We start from the raw sequence: 18,684 nt of genomic DNA, 5'->3' as shown, positions 1-18,684 counted from the left end.
TTGTAATGATGGTGGGCCAATTGTGATGTGGACAGTGTGTGGCCGAGAAAATGGACTTTGTTGGAAAATGGTTTTGTGTGGTTCACCTATAACCATGATGAATAAGGGTTCAAGGATAAGAGATACCATGGACCTTGAGATAGTTCACTTGTCGGTCTGCCTAGTGGAAATTTGGTGGCTTATCGAGCGGTTTGTCTTTGTAGATTCTCACTGGACTAGTTGTAAGAAATCCACTTGTGATCTGGACTTATGAAGGAACACAAAAAAAGACATATATAAACATAAACACAGAGATGCAACAAAAATAAAACTTCATTTCATTAATATCAAGAACTGAAATATGCTTACATACAGAATGGAAATAAACTAGCTCGGATGATGGTAGCTTATCTCTAAGAAGAGATATGGCAACTACATGTCTTTGAATTGTGTTACAATGAGGCTCAAAGGCCTATTTATTATTGAGAAAAAATGGAAAACCCTAAGTAACCAAAAACCTAACCCTAGGAGATAAAGCGCCAAAAATATGGGCCCCATTGTGGTAAATTGGTACATACATTTCCCGGGGTCGTAACTTTGGCATACGATCTTCATTTGACATGCATGATACCTCGTTAGAAAGATCTATCCAAGCACTATAACTTTTGACTACAAATGTCAATTTAAGTCTCATGTTAGCCATTTTCCATAAAACCATTGTTTAGGGTCTCAAAATGGCTCCAGAAGTTCAGGACCTGAAAAAATGCTAAAAATAGTAAATTGTGCTACAATTAAGGAAACTAAAAAAATGAAAGAAAAAATGGTGAGGGTTGAAGTGGAATAGGCTGGTGGCCACCAATATCCACCCAGATCAGTCCCCCCCCCTTAGGAATCAATGGTCCCCATTACGTTGAGTGCCTCCATGAGATTGGGAAACTTCTGCTGAACTTAGTCCCTGGTGAGCCACTTGCCTTGGTGCAGAAGTTGGCCAGATTTGACAACTTGATACAGTTGGATCTTCTACTGGTGAGTGTTCTTGATTTGTGTGTCCATGATCCTATCAGTTGTGGCTTGTTCGATGCAACTTGGGTTGAGCTCTGTTGGTGTCAACTGCTCAGCAATGTCTGATGTGTCCAGCAATGGGGGAAAGTATGGCCACAACCGATCCACATTGAATATTGGGTGTAGGCCAAGGAATGGTGGAATGTTGAGCTCGAAAGCATTTTCCCCTACATCCTTAGTGATGGTGTAAGGCCCATATTGGAGTGGGTGAAGCTTGCGGTAGGCCCCAGCGAGGCGCTCCTTCTGCAAATGTAACCAAACTTTGTCGCCCACCTGAAACTTGTGTGGCACCCGATGCTGGTCATGATGATGTTTGTACTTAGAATTTTCTTTGTCTAATATGTCATGGACCTACTGGAAAATGTGTTGAATGCGCTCAATGGAGTTGTTAGCTCTGTCGACTTCAAACTAGACATGAGTCGAATCTACCTGAGTAGTTGCAAGTGGTATGACAACATCAATGGGACATAGTGGCTAGAATCCTAGTCCCACCTGAAAGGGGTTATGGCCAATTAAGCAGTGGAGAGCTCTGTTGTAGTTGTGTTGGACATAGGGGAGGCTTTCGTCCCATGTGTGTGGATGCTTCGAGTTGTACATGCACAGGATATGCACAATCATCATGTTGATGACCTTTGTCTGGCCATCAGTTTGGGGTGGAAAGTCGTGAACTTAGTGAGCTTGGTATCTAACAACGACTAGAGGCTTGACCAAAATGCACTTAGGAACCTGTTGTCCCAATTTGAGATAATGGATTGTGGGATCCCAAAGTGTACCCACACTTGTTCAAAGAAGCATTTGGTAGTGCCTTTTGTTTTTATACTCTTCTTGCAGGCTGCCAGAATGATCATCTTGGAGAAATTGTCGATGACCAAGAAAACACAATCATTTCCATGCTTGGTAGAAGGAAGGCCCGACATGTAATCCATGGAAATAGATTCCTAGGTTCGGCTAGGAGTAGACAAAGTAATATACAAGGCTTGCTTCTTAATTTTAGGTTTGGAAATGATGCAGGAAATGTAGGATCTGATGTACTTCCTAACATCTTGTTGAAGGTTTGGCCAATAAAACTACTTCTGCAACACTTCCACTATCTTTTCTATCCCAAAATGTCCAGCGAGTTGGTTGTAGTGCACCTCCTAAATCATCTTGGCAGAGTCACTTGAAGGAACACAGAAGTGTCCCAGGTGGCATAATAGCGCGGCCTGAGGGTGGAAGTCTAGAACTTGCTTACCTTATAGGAATATCTGATATGTGGTGTTGAATTCCGAATTACTCTTGTAAAGATGTGGCAATTCCGAAGTCTCGTGTCCACAAGAGTCAAGCATAGTGGTCAGCGCCATGACCGACGGTCGGTTGAGGCAGTCTGCAACATTATTGGTGCTTCACTTCTTGTACTTAATGTTCAAATGGAATTGTTACAGGTATGTGGACCATTTCTGATGATGATCGTTCTACATACTAAGCATGGAAAGAATTACAATCATGCTTCATAGTGGCTTGTAGAAAGATTTTTTTAGTGCAATCAACATGTAAGTTATTACAATTCAATTTTAAAAATAAATTATTTGAATTCTAAAGTCATCCATATATAATAAAAAGTCTATATATGAAATTTTTTGTGACCCACCGATATATCATTGCATGGTCAACTTTTTTAAATATTTCAATCAATTCCTTATCTCAAGATTCAATTAAAAAACACAAATATGATTTAAATAAGTTTTTTTCAATTTTAAAAGATGTGATGTCAAAAAGAAATAAGTTTTATTCAATATTATTTCTTTCGAGATTATCTACAAGAGCTTAGTCATAATATGATATAAGTCAATTGTATTGGAATTTAATATAAGTTAAAAAACAATATATGATAACATTTCTATAATTTTATATAATGTTATCAACTTTCCTAAATTTACTTAACTATCCAAGTATTTCAATCAATTCCTTACGATTGAAATAAGTGTTATTCAAATTTAGAAAACTCAATTATGATTGAAATAAGTTTTATTTGATTTTATTTCGTTTGAGGTTATCTACTAGAGCTTATATATATATTCTATTTGCTGCACTTTTTACAATCCAATATGAAGCATGGAAAATGAGAATAATAAGAATGTAGTTAATTACAAATAGTTTACAATTTCAAGAAGCAAACATTTCAATTAAGTGAACATTTTATTTGAGATGAAGAATCAAGTATTTTATTTATGGTTGAATTACTATAACATAGAAATCAATGCATGTTGTCAATTCCTTTTTTGTGTTTACGTTGAAATCCATGCACAATGTTAATCTAATTACCTTGAAATTAATGTACACTATACATTGAGTTACATCAAATAAAAAATCAGTATCTTCATTGAAATCAATGCATCTAATGCAAGCAATCAAATAGGATGAGAAATCAACATCTACACTGAAATCAATGCACATAATGCAAACAATCAAATAGGATTAGTGTTATCGGGAAATCTAGTGTCTATGTAGAGCTGCTAGTCCCACTAAGGCTGGTAGCTACCTTAGAAACAAACAAACTAAAACCACTTTCGTTTTCCTTTATGAGAAGTAGATAAGAGGGGAAAGAAGGAGACCAACCTCTGTCTTGCGCTTGGCTCCTTGCTTGATTCCTCTTCCTTCTGATAGATCTTTGCCACTTGCTTCCTCGTCTACCCAGCTTCAAAGAGCACCTGTAGAATCAAAGCAGCATAACACTATCCAAGAACATAGATATACCATCATAAACAATATAGGACCAGATATATATTGACCACACAAATGCATATATCATCAATCATACAAGAATGTGGAGGAAAACTTGAATATCTTTATTAATAATCAGGAATAGCAAAGAGGATTACAACCAATTGTTCTGACCCAACGTCATCCTCTCAGCAAGAAAGCCCTTCTTCACCTCATGAAAATCTTAGATCACCCCACTATGATGTTACACCAAGAAACCAGCAGCACTTCCTTACAAGATACAAAATTCCAGCCTCTGGACCTCTGGGATGAGGGATCCATATATAGATGTTTGCAAGGGGGTGAGTCAACTTTTGAGATTTGATTAGTGTCCTCTCTCTGATAGTTCTTGATTCCACTTGGAAATTGATGATCTCTTACTCATCCCTGGGCGAATGCAGGGAGGCAAGTGTCACAAGAGAAGTTTCTAGAAGATTCCATGATCCTCCACCTCACAGATCAACCCTGCCATTTGTCCACTCTTTCCCATCGCACCCCATAGAAGGGCTTTTCAGTATGCATCGCACCTCCAGTGTGCATTTAGGTGGGATGAAGCGCACTTTGACCATGGAGCAGGTGAGATGGCCCAGTTTTGACCAGTTCAGAGTAGTTTTTCATGGAGAACTTCTGGGAGATGATGTAATCAGCTGACCTTGTTCTTTTAGGGGTTGGAACAACACTTTTAGGGACTTAAGAGCCCTTGGTTTATGGACATTTATGATTGGGGTTGCAGTGCCCAAAAATGTCTATAACAGTTGCCCCCTAAAGCATGAGGTCGTTAATCTTTTGATGTCGGGTGAAATGCTTTATCATGAGGATCCGAAGTTTTTTCAAGCTGGAAGGCGACCTGTAATAAGATACAATACAATACATTATCTTCATAATATTTTCATGATCTAGCTGAGGTGGGAATTCCCATGCTCAGCTTTATAAATTCATTTTCATGTACATAAGACAGACAATCGTCTGAGTGCAGACTGATGATTCTGGTAGAGCCATCATCCCTTGGATTGGATGATTATCTGTGCAGTAATGATGTAAATTTGATGTCTTTATTTTCCTGAATATATATCGCAGCCTAGATGGATGAAACTAGATCTGGGGTCTTCAATCTCGTTCAATCTTCACTCAAAGTACAAGTCGATCCATGTGAGAGATGTTCTGGAGTCGAACATGGAAAGACATCGCCTGATTACTAGCCAATGATGTAAGCTGTTAACAGGCGCGAGAGGAATCACCGATAATGATGATGACCCTCAAGGTACTACAGTACAATTCACATGGTGTGAATAAGGGACTTGGCATTGAACACCACGCAAAATCTTTCGGTCGAAGGCCATTGATGTAAACCTGTCGCCGGAAGTGAGAAACTTGCCATTGAGGCATGCAAGCTTCAAAGTACTGAAAGGGTTGTTTCTAGATCAACTTCCTGGATAATGAGCTGATGCCGACAAGAAGCGATCCGTCATAGGAGGGCCTTAGTGAATCCCACATCAATGACACGGAATGGAGCAAATGATTTTAATGGAGGTGAAAACGATCTGACGACATAAGGTTCAGGGTGGTGGTCATGAAAGGATGGAGCATAAATGTATTGCAGTGGATGAGACACAGGTGAATTCTCTGAGCGACTTCTCTTGAACATATCAGCAACACTGACATGATGGATTGGTAACATTAACCCCAAATATGGATGGTGTGATGGACCCATGGTGATATGACCAGTGAACGGAACAACCCAACCCGACTCGGATGTGAAGTGAAAGTGTCATGTTCAAGAGCGACTTGCTACCAATAAAGTTTCTTCAAGTTTTCTTCCCAATTTTTCCCCAGTCATTGCTGACCAGTACCTCTTTATTTTTGTCAAGCTTGAGGAGGATAACATATGCTTGTTCTATAATTTTCCCTTCGGGAAAACCCATCGCTATGTTTTAACGAGCCTAGCGATAGTGAAACTCGTTCTCGTCTGTATGGACAAGTTTGTCGCTATTCGATTTTAACGAGTTTAACGACAAATATAACTCGGTCCTTTTCAATTTTAGAGAGTCTGAAAAGGGACGTAAAGAAAACTCCAATAATATTTTTTCGTCATATAATCCCTTGAGTCTGAAAAAGTATAAAATAATACAAAAGGGATGAATTTTCGGTACTTTTAACGAGCCGAACAAAACAAGCGCTCGATCTTTTTGTGTAATAATCCCTCAAGTCCAAAAAGATTAAAATCTAAAGGAGGGATAGCACTTCCGGTCACTTTAACGAGCTGGAGAGGCCAATTACTCGGCAATATTTTCATATTTTATGAGTTAGTTGAAAAGAGCTTAAAGGAGACTCGTTTTTTGAGGAACGAGTGATAAATTTGGGTAGCAGCTAATTCCGGGTAAGGTTTGGAATTTTCCAATCACGACAGTGTCACAAGGATGGTTAATAGGATCACTCTTCGCAGCGGTTCCTCAAAAAGGGTAAACAATCAAATGGAGGTGAATGATCGGCCAATACAGAGTAGAGGTGATGATGAGAACACGACCAAAGCTTAAAAGGCTAATGATAATGCATTCACGATGGTTATTTACCGGAAATTGGTTCATTTTTTAATGAGCTTAAACTCTAGGGGAACATTTTCTCATTGCTTATGTTTATTTTTAACGAGCTTGAATTCCGCATTAAAACTGCTTGATATAATGGTCATTGATTATCTTGATTTTACCATTGACAACTTTTGTTCCTTCAAAGGTTGTACTACCTCTTCAATTTCTTCATCAAACTAGTTAGAAACGAATAATATATGCTTGAAAAATGAGTCAAAACACTAATATTTTACTTAAATTACGTGAAAAGTAATTTAAAAGTGGTTTTTTACCTCTCATTTTACCATTTCATTTGAACTTTGGTTTGTTGGAGCTTTGGAGGTGCCTTCCCCCTTGATTTTCACTAGCTGATTCCGGGAGATTCTGTGGATGATTCTCAGCGTCGTCTGGACCAGGTTGGAGCTAAACCTAAGCTCTTTAGTTTCATCCTTTCCTTTTTGAATTCTGAGCATGTTTTCTGGTTTTTCTGAGCCTCTGGGGTTTGAAAAACTTGCCCTGGCTCCATCGCACCTCTTCTATATCGAAAGGTGTGATGCATGCTGGCTTGGCCATTGGCCAGTCAGCATGCATCCCACCAAGTACACTGCTGGGGGTGCGATGGGCGCAAAGAGGGAAATTTAGGCACAGTTTTTCATGGAAATTTTTGCTTGTTTTTCACCAAATCAGGATCCTGACTCTTCTCTTGTTTTTTTCAGAGATTCATTGGAGCAAAATCCCTGTTACATGGCGAGAATGTGAGCATGGAGAAGAGGACATGCTTGCTTTACATGATCCGGTTACGGTAAATGCACTGCGGAACTGTGGCATGTTCAAGTTTTTCCGCATCTCTAGCATGAGGCAACAAATCAACTTGTTGCAATATTTTCTTGATGCATGGGATCCTACCACCTAGGTGTTCCAGATTAGGGGCAATTCCATCCCCTTGACTATCGTGGACATCTATTTTTTGATCGGCTTATTGAGTCGGGGTGCCCCTATTTCATTATCAGGTTCGGCCCGTGGGGGTGAATCTGTGAGAGATTACATTCGCAGGTATTGCAGAGAGGGATCTCAGCCGAGTAAGGATGACAAGATCAATATTTGAGATTTCACTGACAGGTCCTTGAGGACCATTCTGTTCACTTTTGCTAGACTGGCTGGTAGTGCGGCTCTTCATGTGGCCAACATGTCTTATATGCAGTACGCCTTGGAATGCCTTGAACCAAAGGTGTTCAACTGGTGTGATGCAGTACTCTCTATGATGAAAGAACAACTGACCAAGGTGAAAAATGGAAGATTGAAGAACTTTGGATATGGTTCTATCTTGACCGCTTTCGCCTTGGAAAAGATCCCGCTGATGCAGCCGCAGTATGTTTCACTTGGTTTACCTCCACCGACTGAGCCACGGATGCAAAGATGGGTCGACCTTATGGCCAGACATGCTGGTCAGTCCCAGGTTTCCTTTTCTGATACCTTTTTCGAGTGGTTCAACCGTTAGGAGATGGTTTTTTCCGAGTATCCATATGCTAGTATGGATTTCCGGGGTGATCCAGATTTGGTACTGTCGGCTGGCGAGCAGTGGGGTGTCATCGGTAAATTCTTTGACCATATCTTTGTTTATCATTTCTTTTTATAATGTTCTTGTGCTTTCTTCTATAAGGACTAATGAAAACTCATGTGCTCATGCAGATGTTGAACCAGTTCGGCCAATAGTACACCTGAGAGTGCTCGTTGCCGCTCCAGCAGGAGAGGCTGTGGGAAGGGCTATCCTTCGCGACCTTGATGTGTCCGAGACTCTTTCAGCATTGCAGGATCAGGTCGAAGGCCTCACTCTTGGTATTCCGGATGTGAGGACTGACGAGCTGCCTCTAAGGTTACAACGACATACTACCGGCGTGCCGAGTCGATGGAGTAGGCTTCTATGCAAGATTTCATATGCGATGACTTGTTATCACCAACATCATTAGACTAGGGTGCCCCCTAGTGTTTTGAGTTTTGGGTCATCTGACCAATTTTGTCTTGGTTACAGAACATTATATGTAAACCATAAACAATTATATATATACTTTTGATTTTCGGAGTTTTATTTTGGTTAAGTTACATGATCCTGATGAAAATATTGATGAAATGCTTCTTTTTATAAATGTTGCAAATGTCTATCTAACACATAATTTTCCAATGAGTCTATTAATGTGTTTAAGTTTATGGAAATATGCTGATATTGAATAAAATCAAATTGCCTTTCCAAAATCTTGACCCTTAGGAACATGCGATAGATAGCTGGATTTCGGATGGCAAAAGCATACAGGTTACTACACTGAATCACACGTAGTAACGCTTAAGGTACAACCTGTTACGGGGTTGCGCCAGTGGAATCTCGTCATAATTCATTAAATCATAGGCTCCTTTTGCTAATACACGCTTAACAATATAGGGGCCCATCCACAAAGACTTGAATTTACCTGCTCCCAATTTATCGGATTCCTGGTTGTAAAGTAAGACCAAGTCACCTTCTGAGAAGACACGGGGTTTGACATTTTTGTTGAACTATGCCTTGACTCGTTTCTTATGGGCTTCGTTAGCCAAAGGGGCATCATGATAGGTTTCATCCAATTGGATTAGTTCCAAGAAACGAGCCTCCTCTTTTGAAGTTCCGGGGAGAAGGTCGACTGCGAGTTTGAGGGACGAGATTTCGCACTGAACTGGTAAGATTGCTTCTAGGCCATACACCAATTGAAAAGGTGTAAGCCCGGTTGCATTCCTTACCGATGTTCAGTATGCCCACAAGGCTGAGTATAGGATCAGGTGCCAACTCCTTTTGTGGACTCCAATCATCCTTTGCAGCATCCGTTTCAGAACTTTGTTGATTGCTTCAACTTGTCCATTGGCTTGCAGGTAATATGGAGTAGAGCTGTCGTGGGACAACCCCAATTTGGCAGCCAATTCGACCATCATGTGATTGCGAAAATGCGATCCATGATCTGTGACTATAGCCTGTGGAACGCCGAATCTGGCGACTACATGATTGAAAAAGAAAATGGAAGTTGTTTCACCGGTGTTATCTAATGTAGGCATCACCTCGGCCCATTTGGTAAAATAGTCTACTGTGACTATGATATATCCATGCCCCCCGGTCGAGGTGGGGTGACATGTCATGAAATCAATGCCCCATTTGGCGAATGGCCCAACAACAACTATCGGTTGCAGGGGTTCAGGTGGTTTTCTGGTTTTGCTATTGAAAATTTGACATGCATGGAAACTTCTGACTGCGGTTATGCAATTTTTGAACATTGTTGGCCAGAAGTATCCTGCTCGTAAAAATTTTTGTGCTGTAGAGTAACCAGATTGATGCCCCCCACATGCACCTGAATGGAAATCATTCAGGACTTTTTCGGCCTCCTCATGGGTGAGGCACCTCCTCAGAACTGTATCAACACCACGACGGTAAAGTGTATCACCGACAATCACTTAGTCTTTTGATTGGTATCGAATACATTTTTGTTTCGAGCGAGAGTTATTAGACCTATATTTTTGGGTTTGGAGATAGATGATTATATCTCCATACCACGGATTGCTTGAAGATATCAAAAACAAAGATTCATCCATGATGGTTTCTTCGGATGTTTCATCGTTGGACGACGATGGGAGATTGCATAGTAATTCCGTGAAAACCAGGGATTTCTTTGATTTGGATTTTACAAATTCCAGATCAAAATCTTGAAGAATTGCTATCCATTTTGAATATTTTCCCCCCAGCAACTGTCGCGACAATATATAAGTCATGGGGTTGCAATCTGACAAAATGGTAGTTTTTCGAAAGAGGACATAGTGTCAAAATCTCTGTATCGCTTGAACAGCTGCGAGAGCCAGCTTTTCAACATAGGAATACTTGCTTTCTGTATCATTTAAGTTTCTACTCAAATAATATATAGGATTTTCAATTCCGTTGTCTTCTTGAACTAAAACCATTGCGATGGTTGTATTCGCTGCAGCCAGATACAGGTTAAAGTCTTTTTGATAATCAGGAACGTACATTAATGATGCTTTCATTAGGGATTCTTTTAAAGCATCAAAGGAAGCTTATGCGACCTGATCCCAAATGAAGGGCACTTCCTTTTTCAATAGACGCGTATAACCTTTAGCAAGTTCGACGTTATTTGGAATGAACCTCCTCAGAAAGTTTGCTTTCCCTTGGAGTTTCTGAATCTGAAGAAAATTTGAAGGTGGAGGCGAATTTATGATTGCCTGAACCTTACAAGAGTCGAGACGGATCCCGTCCTTCAAGACTACAAAGCCAAGCCAACAACCAAAACTAACACATAACATACATTTATGTGGATTGAGTCGTATCTTGTAGTGTCGGCAACGTAGAAATATCGCTCTCAAATGCTGCGGATGATTGGTCCGCTTTTGCGAATGAGCCGGAAGGTTGTCGAGATATGGTTGAACGATGTTTTTGATGTCATGGAAGGCATAATTCATTTCCCTCTGAAATGTTGCCCCTGCGTTCTTTAAACCAAAGGGTAATTTGCGATATGCAAATGTGCCCCACGGACAAATAAATGCAGTCTTTGACTGGTCCTGTGGGCGGATATTTATTTGATTATACCCAGAGAATCCATCCATAAATGAAAATATTTCACATCCGACGCATTCATCAGTTATCTGGTCAATAAAGAGTGTAGGGTAGTTGTCTTTTTGACAAGCTTGATTTACATCCCTATAATCGACGCACATTCTAATCGTTCCTTGTTTTTTCATCACAGGAACAATGTTTGATACCCAATCGGTTAGAGGAACTGGGTAAATAAAACCAGCATGGAGAAGTTTCTCAACTTCTGCCTTGATGGCAGCGGCTTTCTTGGGGTGCACCTGCCGTAGCCGTTGTCGCACTGGTTTGACATCTGGATACATCTTTATTTCGTGTTCAACGATATTCGAGTCAATTCCTGGCATTTCATCATATGACCAAGCAAAGACATCTCTGAATTTGTGAAAAAGAGCGTTATATATTTCCAGTTCTGAAGGAGAACAACATTTTCCAACATAAATATTCTCTACAACTTCTGTTTTGGTCGAGATATTTATGGCAATAGTCTCTTCAATATTGGACAAGTTTCGCTCGGAATCCACCATGTTTACGGTATTTGATAGGAAATCAAAAACTGAAGGATGATGAAGGTCATCAGAGTATCTTCTTGACAATCTGGAAGATGGGAACGATGGTGGTAATTTTCCCATGGCGCCCCATCAATTGTCATTGACTGAACAATTCCTTCGTCGGTGTAATGCACTTGCGACCAAGGATCTGAAGGGGTGCCATATTCCTTAGACCTATCTATCCAAATGCTTGATGAGCGTTGATTCAGGTCTGCCTCCCATGCCAAAAACATTGATTGCTACAATATTTCTATTGGGCTTGGAGGCAATACCTGCATATGATCCATGTTAATATCGTTTTCTGAGATCTTTTGAATAGAAGATATCATATCGCAGTTTCCTACTGTCGCCACTTCCACCAGATTGATCGGAGGCGGGAGAGAAAAAGTCCCCATTAATATAGGGTATTTTAGTAGGCCTATTCCGATATTTTCAAGCAAATGGGGGCTTCCATGGATCATCGGAATGCTTCCCGTAACTTGGGAACTATTGGGGAGAAATGTTTGTTGGTCGACGATTGTAATTCTTCCTTGAAAAGGAAATGCAATCTTCCTAAAGTAGGTCGACACAACGGCAGCCATAGCATATATCCAGGGCCTTCCCAGTAGGATGTTGTAATCGAGGTTTCCGTCGATTACTTCGACATCTATTTCTACTGTTTTTCCCCCTAGTTCAACTTGCAAGTTACTTAGAATCCCATATGGAGTATATGTTCGTCCATCAAATGCTTTTAATGTCGTCGAGGATCGCGACAAGGTTGGAGATCCTAAAGATTTCTAGCAGCTCATCGACATAATACATGTAGATGCCCCCTCATCAATAATTGTTCGATGAACAGTTTTGTTGAGGGCTTTCACTTGAATGAGGAAAGCTAGTTGAGCTGGTAACTGAGGATCATATCCTTTGTGATTAAAGGACACAAGATTAGAATCCTTTGGGTCTATCCCACCTATTGCTGATAATAAAGCCTACTTTTGGGAGGGGAAATTTTGCAGTACCTCAAGTGTCGACATAGCGGATGGTGATTGGGCCAGATCTTCCACTATATTATAATGCTATGCTGCTCTGGCACGGCGATTAAATGTCGACTTGTGTACTACTCCCTTTGGCGGTTTTATTGTTAGCTCTGGAATGATGGGCGACGCAACTTCTGTCGAAGTTGTTGTCGAACTACTGGGTTGATCTTTATCCTTGTTGTTCGACAGCTGTGGATTCCCGTAATCTTTATTCATTGTCGTTATCAAAGCAGCATTTTGTTGTTTCAAAACCGACAACATCAGCACTTGGGACGAGGAAGCATTATCACTGGCAACCAGATTTGTTCCTGGATTTGGAAACGGATTAGTTAATACCGCCGAGGTTTTTGAATTCTTGAAGAATTTTCTAAGCTCAGCTTTATATGGACAATCTCTTGTCCAATGATCCTCATCACATATTAGACATGGACGATTTGGTTTCTTATCTCCAAAAGGGTTTGCAGAAGATTTTTCAGGTGATGATTCCTCCTGTTTCTTCTTCTTCCCTTTGTTTTTCTTCTTGCCTCCTGGTTGCTTGGTTTCTTTTCCTTTGTCAGTTGAGACGGCATTTACTTCCGAGGCGAGAAGTTCTTCTTTTGCATTTTGACTAGAAATCTTACGGTCCTTGTTAGATGTAGCCTTTGTTGATTTCATGTCTGTCGTACCAATCACGCCATCGCCAGCATGAGAGTCATTGTTTGATTTAGGAGGAGGAGGAATGGAAAATTCCGGCCTTGGAGGGTCAGGGATTTTATCGTAGAGAGTGCCAGACTGAGTATAAATCAAGTCTAAATATTGCGCACGAGCAATAACTTGCTCTTCAGTGACGACTCCTCCCTTTGCCACATCTTCTGTAATGGAAGGTAATAATGACTTAATAAACCATTCAGCTAAAAGCTGATAAGGAACATACGTTTTTACCATTCTACGATGACATCGCCACTCATGAATATGATCGGATATGTGAGTGGCCGTCGTTTGCTTGAAATTGGTAAGAAGTTCTATTCCCATTTCGTACCTTATGGGTAACTGAAAATGGGTTAAAAAGGTTGTGGCTAGGGCACTGAAGTTATCAAACGAAGCTCTAGGTAATTCGATATACCATTTCGCTGCCAGACCAGTTAACGTTCTCTGAAAAAGGCGAAGCCTAATCGAATCATCGTTTAGGGTGTTTGATGAACACCACATATGAAAGGTCATCACATGATTCGACGGGTCTTCACCCAGATTTCCATTAAATTTAGGAATATCTGACGGAAGTTTATGTGGAATCGATGGCCACCAAGGGGCATAAGCAACTGGATCGTTCGTTAGCCGATTTAGATCTGGTAACTCTAAAGTTGCCAAGAAGGGTAACTGTTGATTCAGGTTTGGCGAAGCATACCCAGGATAAGATGGAATTGCCCGAGCAGTTGGTCTTTGCATACCAACATAATGCATTTGATGATGGTAACTTTGGTAAGGTTGATGGGCATAACCATTGTAGAATGGTTGATTTTGACCGTTTTGAATATACGGCTGCCCGTTATTTGCAAATATTTGTTTCTCAGATCCTTGGTAAACTTGTTGGAATTGCGGTTGTTGATATTGCACTAGCCATGGTTTTGAAGCCACGTGCTGTTGTCCAATACTGGTTGTTTGACCAAGATGAGGGGTAATTGTACCTGTTTGGGCCTGTGTCATTCCACTAGTAGGCGATTGTGGTTGAGTCGCAGGGACAAGAGGTTGTTGCATTACAACCTGAGAAACCTGAGGTTGGCATACAACAGGCAACGCTTGTACTTGTGACACCATCACAATAGCCGGCGTAGTTGGTATATTTGACATAGGTAAACATTGTTGCATTGAGTATACAACTCTTGGTTGTTGAGGCAATATTGGCACCCAACCGCTAGATGTAATTCCAGCATAACCTGAATTTTTTTGTGAACTCTCGTATGGTTGTCCTCCCGGAGGAGACAATGAAAGGGTATATTGCCCCCCATACGGCGGTAATCCGGTACTCAAAGGAATTGTTTGTCCTTGAGGACCGGACTGCCCAAATTGACACCATGAAGGATCAATTTGCTGAGACTCAACATAAGAGTTCCTGGATATTATTCCGAATGAACAAACGGGAACAGACCATACTGTCAAAATAGCCCCTGAGTGGGCTCCATCTAGCGATTGAGAGCTAGTTGGGACAGATGGTATGCCGACGAACATTGTTGCAGTGACAACAGGGAGTTCTGTCGTTGCTGTGTCGGATGACACAGTCCTAGATGTCGACGGTTGTTCAGACATTTCTAATCTATCCAAAAGATTTCCTAGCGATTCTACAGGAGCTTCCGATAATGGTAGACTAATTTCTAATGAAGAAGGATATAGGGTGATCCCGACTCCAAATTGCGATGGAGTACTAGATGGAGGATCCTCCACAATATCTTCTATAGCAATCAGACCAGGTGGAAGAGGTAGACCGTCAGGTCCGTAAAATATTTCTGGTGCTGAAGAAGGTATAAAATCTGCAGCGACTGATGTTTGGGGAATAACACCTTCCGAATCAGCTATAGATGGAGCTAGTTCAGTAATACAAGTGTTTACCTTCACACTAGGATTAGCTCTACTGTCCTTTGGTGGCTGGAGAACTTCTTCTATAAAGGTAGGTATACCAGAAATGTTTGGAGTAATCAGAGTCTCCAATAGTGTTGGAACACTTGTTCTAACTTTATCAGGGGATTTGGAACCGGTTAAACGAGTTCGCTTTGTCCGTAACAGTTTTGATTCTGGAGACAAAGACAGTTGACTCAGAAGTCTCCACGAACGACGGGGTTTCAATTGACTTTCTTCAACGATTGCGGATTACTCGATCAACTAAAAATCAAGGGGAAAAATGTTTCTGAATTAAATGAATTTTAGACGCTTTGACACAACTTGTTTTTTCAATTTTTAAGAGTCGAGAAAAAACAAAAGATGACTCTAGTCGCCTTCGATTTTTAATGAGATTGAAGTGACAAGTGCTTAGATGGACCTTTTCCTTTAAGGAGTCTGAAAAGGAACGAAAGAGACTACTCTGGAAATCTAGACAGAGGGATTACCAAACCAATCGCAAAACTGCAGAATACTTTTTACGGTACGGCAGTCAATCTTCCCGAATGTTGTGTTCAGTGCATTGCGATCGATAGGGTGGCAGACACGGCTTCCTATGGATAAAGGATAAAGCCTATTGTGGTCTCCCAATATATACTCGATGGTACGTGGGAGCACAAGTCCGTACTGGCACTTATCGTCTCAAAGTGGAGGAATCACCCAACCAGCAATGAAAACAACAGTTACCAGGCTTTACGACGTCGGAATACGTCTCTAGCCTAGACTTCTAAATGTTGTGCATTAGGTTCCAAAGCATTTTTAGATTCATTAAATTTATTTTACAGTTGATCTTGCTTAAGAAATTTGCCTTTCAGGTTCATCGCATGATGTAGACATACAATTCCTAAAATGCAATCTAAGATGATAAACAATCGTTTAATCTTATTTTTGCAATGAAAATCCTAGCTACTAAGGAAAGAGAGATGATATTCTTTCAACATAGAGTAGAGAGCACACACTATATGCATTGTCCTAAATCAAACCAACAAACAGTCTAAATGAAAATGCACATGCATGTATTTGTTTTCAGCCTTCTTAATGTGTGAATGATAAAAAGAAAGCTAAGCGCAAATCTGAATTATTTTTCAAAGCGACATTACTAACAAGTTTCTTTTCAAGACAAAATGAAGACAATGACGACACTTTGTGATTTGGAATTGAAAACTTGCTTTCGACACTTGAAAAACTATTAATTCAAATCAAATACAAGAGTAACAGTGTAATCGACTATCAAGAACAATCGGATTCTCTTCTATGACTGAAAACGACACTTGCGACACTTCCAAATCAAGAAACGATAGTTCAATTACGCTACTTCTTTGTAAAAGAGAACTGAAAATGGATCACAATACATAAAAACATTTACAGTTCTTTGCACAATAGAGGCAGAATAATGGCAAAGAAGGGGGTTTCCAACAGAGGTATACTGACTACAGACAGCAAAACTCCTTAATAGAGCTGAAAAGAGTGAAAAAACCAAAGTCTGCAGGCAAAATTAGCCCTTTCTGATCAGCGCACCTGTTACATAGGGATTCCAGTATGCATCCCACCTACAGCACACGGGAAGTGCGATGCATACTGAGATCCTTAAAGAGAGGGTGCGATGGTACAATGCGAGACTTTTGATCCAGTTCTTGATCATAGTTTGCAGCACAGTTCAAGGATTTAGGCTGAGCAAGTGGTAATCAGTAAATAAATCACAGGGGTAGATCTAAGGAGGTTACTAGAGCCACCACAAGGGCAATTAGAGAGCTTGTAAATCAATTGTTCAGTTCATAAACAAAACCCGGAGATAGACTGAAGCAACATTGATCTACTTTGCACTTACATAGCAAATGCAGTTCGAAGGCTAGCTGGCTTGACTTCAGGCTTCGTCTATAAGTTTATAAAGCAAACAAATATAGACAAACAAACAATCTATTCGTTCCCCAGTGGAGTCGCCATTTTGTTATCGGGAAATCTAGTGTCTATGCAGAGCTGCTAGTCCCACTAAGGCTGGTAGCTACCTTAGAAACAAACAAACTAAAACCACTTTCGTTTTCCTTTATGAGAAGTAGATAAGAGGGGAAAGAAGGAGACCAACCTCTGTCTTGCACTTGGCTCCTTGCTTGATTCCTCTCCCTTCTGATAGATCTTTTCCACTCGCTTCCTCGTCTACCCAGCTTCAAAGAGCACCTGTAGAATCAAAGCAGCATAACACTATCCAAGAACATAGATCTACCATCATAAACAATATAGGACCAGATATATATTGACCACACAAATGCATATATCATCAATCATAAAAGAATGTGGAGGAAAACTTGAATAGCTTTATTAATAATCAAGAATAGCAAAGAGGATTACAACCAATTGTTCTGACCCAACGTCATCCTCTTAGCAAGAAAGACCTTCTTCACCTCATGAAAAGCTTAGATAACCCAACACTATGATGTTACACCAAGAAACCAGCAGCACTTCATTACAAGATACAAAATTCCAGCCTCTGGATCTCTGGGATGAGGGATCCATATATATATGTTTGCAAGGGGGGTGAGTCAGCTTTTGAGATTTGATTAGTGTCCTCTCTCTAATAGTTCTTGATTCCACTTGGAGATTGATGATCTCTTACTCATCCCTGGGCGAATGCAGAGAGGCAAGTGTCACAGGAGAAGTTTCTGGAAGATTCCATGATCCTCCACCTCACAGATTGACCCTTCCATTTGTCCACTCTCGCCCATCGCACCCCATAGAAGGGCCTTTCAGTATGCATTGCACCTCCCATGTGCATTTAGGTGGTATGCAGTGCACTTTGACCATGGAGCAGGTGAGATGGTCCAGTTTTGACCAGTTCTGAGTAGTTTTTCATGGAGAACTTCTGGGAGATGATGTAATCAGCTGACCTTGTTCTTTTAGGGGTTGGAAAAACACTTTTAGGGACTTAAGAGCCCTTATTTTATGGACATTTATGATTGGGGTTGCAATGCCCAAAAATGTCTATAACAATTAGAAATCAACATCTACACTTAAATCAATGCATTTGATGCAAGCAATGGCAAATAGGATTAGAAATCAACATCTACACTGAAATAAATGCTTCTAGTGTTAATAATCAAATAGGATTAGGAAGCAACATCTACACTGAAATCAATGCATTGAAATCAATACATCTAATGCAAACAACCAAACATAATTATAAATTAACATCTTTAATGAAATCAATGCATCTAATGCAAACAATAAAAAAAATTGATAAATCAACATCTACTCAGAAACCAATGCATCTAGAGCAAAAAATCAAATAGGATCAGAAATAAACATCTACATTGAAATCAATGCATCTAGCGTAAGCAATATTCTTCCCTTTCTCTCCCCCCTCCATCTATATCTATATCTCCCTCCATTTCTCATTCTTTGTCTCTCTATCACACCCCCCAACACACACACACACACACACACACACACACTCTTCATATCTATCTATCTCTCCCTCCCTCCCTCTCTTTATCTCTCTCTTCTTCCCTCTCTCCCTCTTCCATATAGATCTCTATGACCCT

This window comes from Pinus tabuliformis, chromosome 3_2 (genome assembly GCF_031772625.1).
Source record: "Pinus tabuliformis cultivar Carrire ecotype Pingquan chromosome 3_2, CPIR1, whole genome shotgun sequence".
NCBI lineage: Eukaryota > Viridiplantae > Streptophyta > Pinopsida > Pinales > Pinaceae > Pinus > Pinus tabuliformis.
This window is presented reverse-complemented; position numbering follows the sequence as displayed.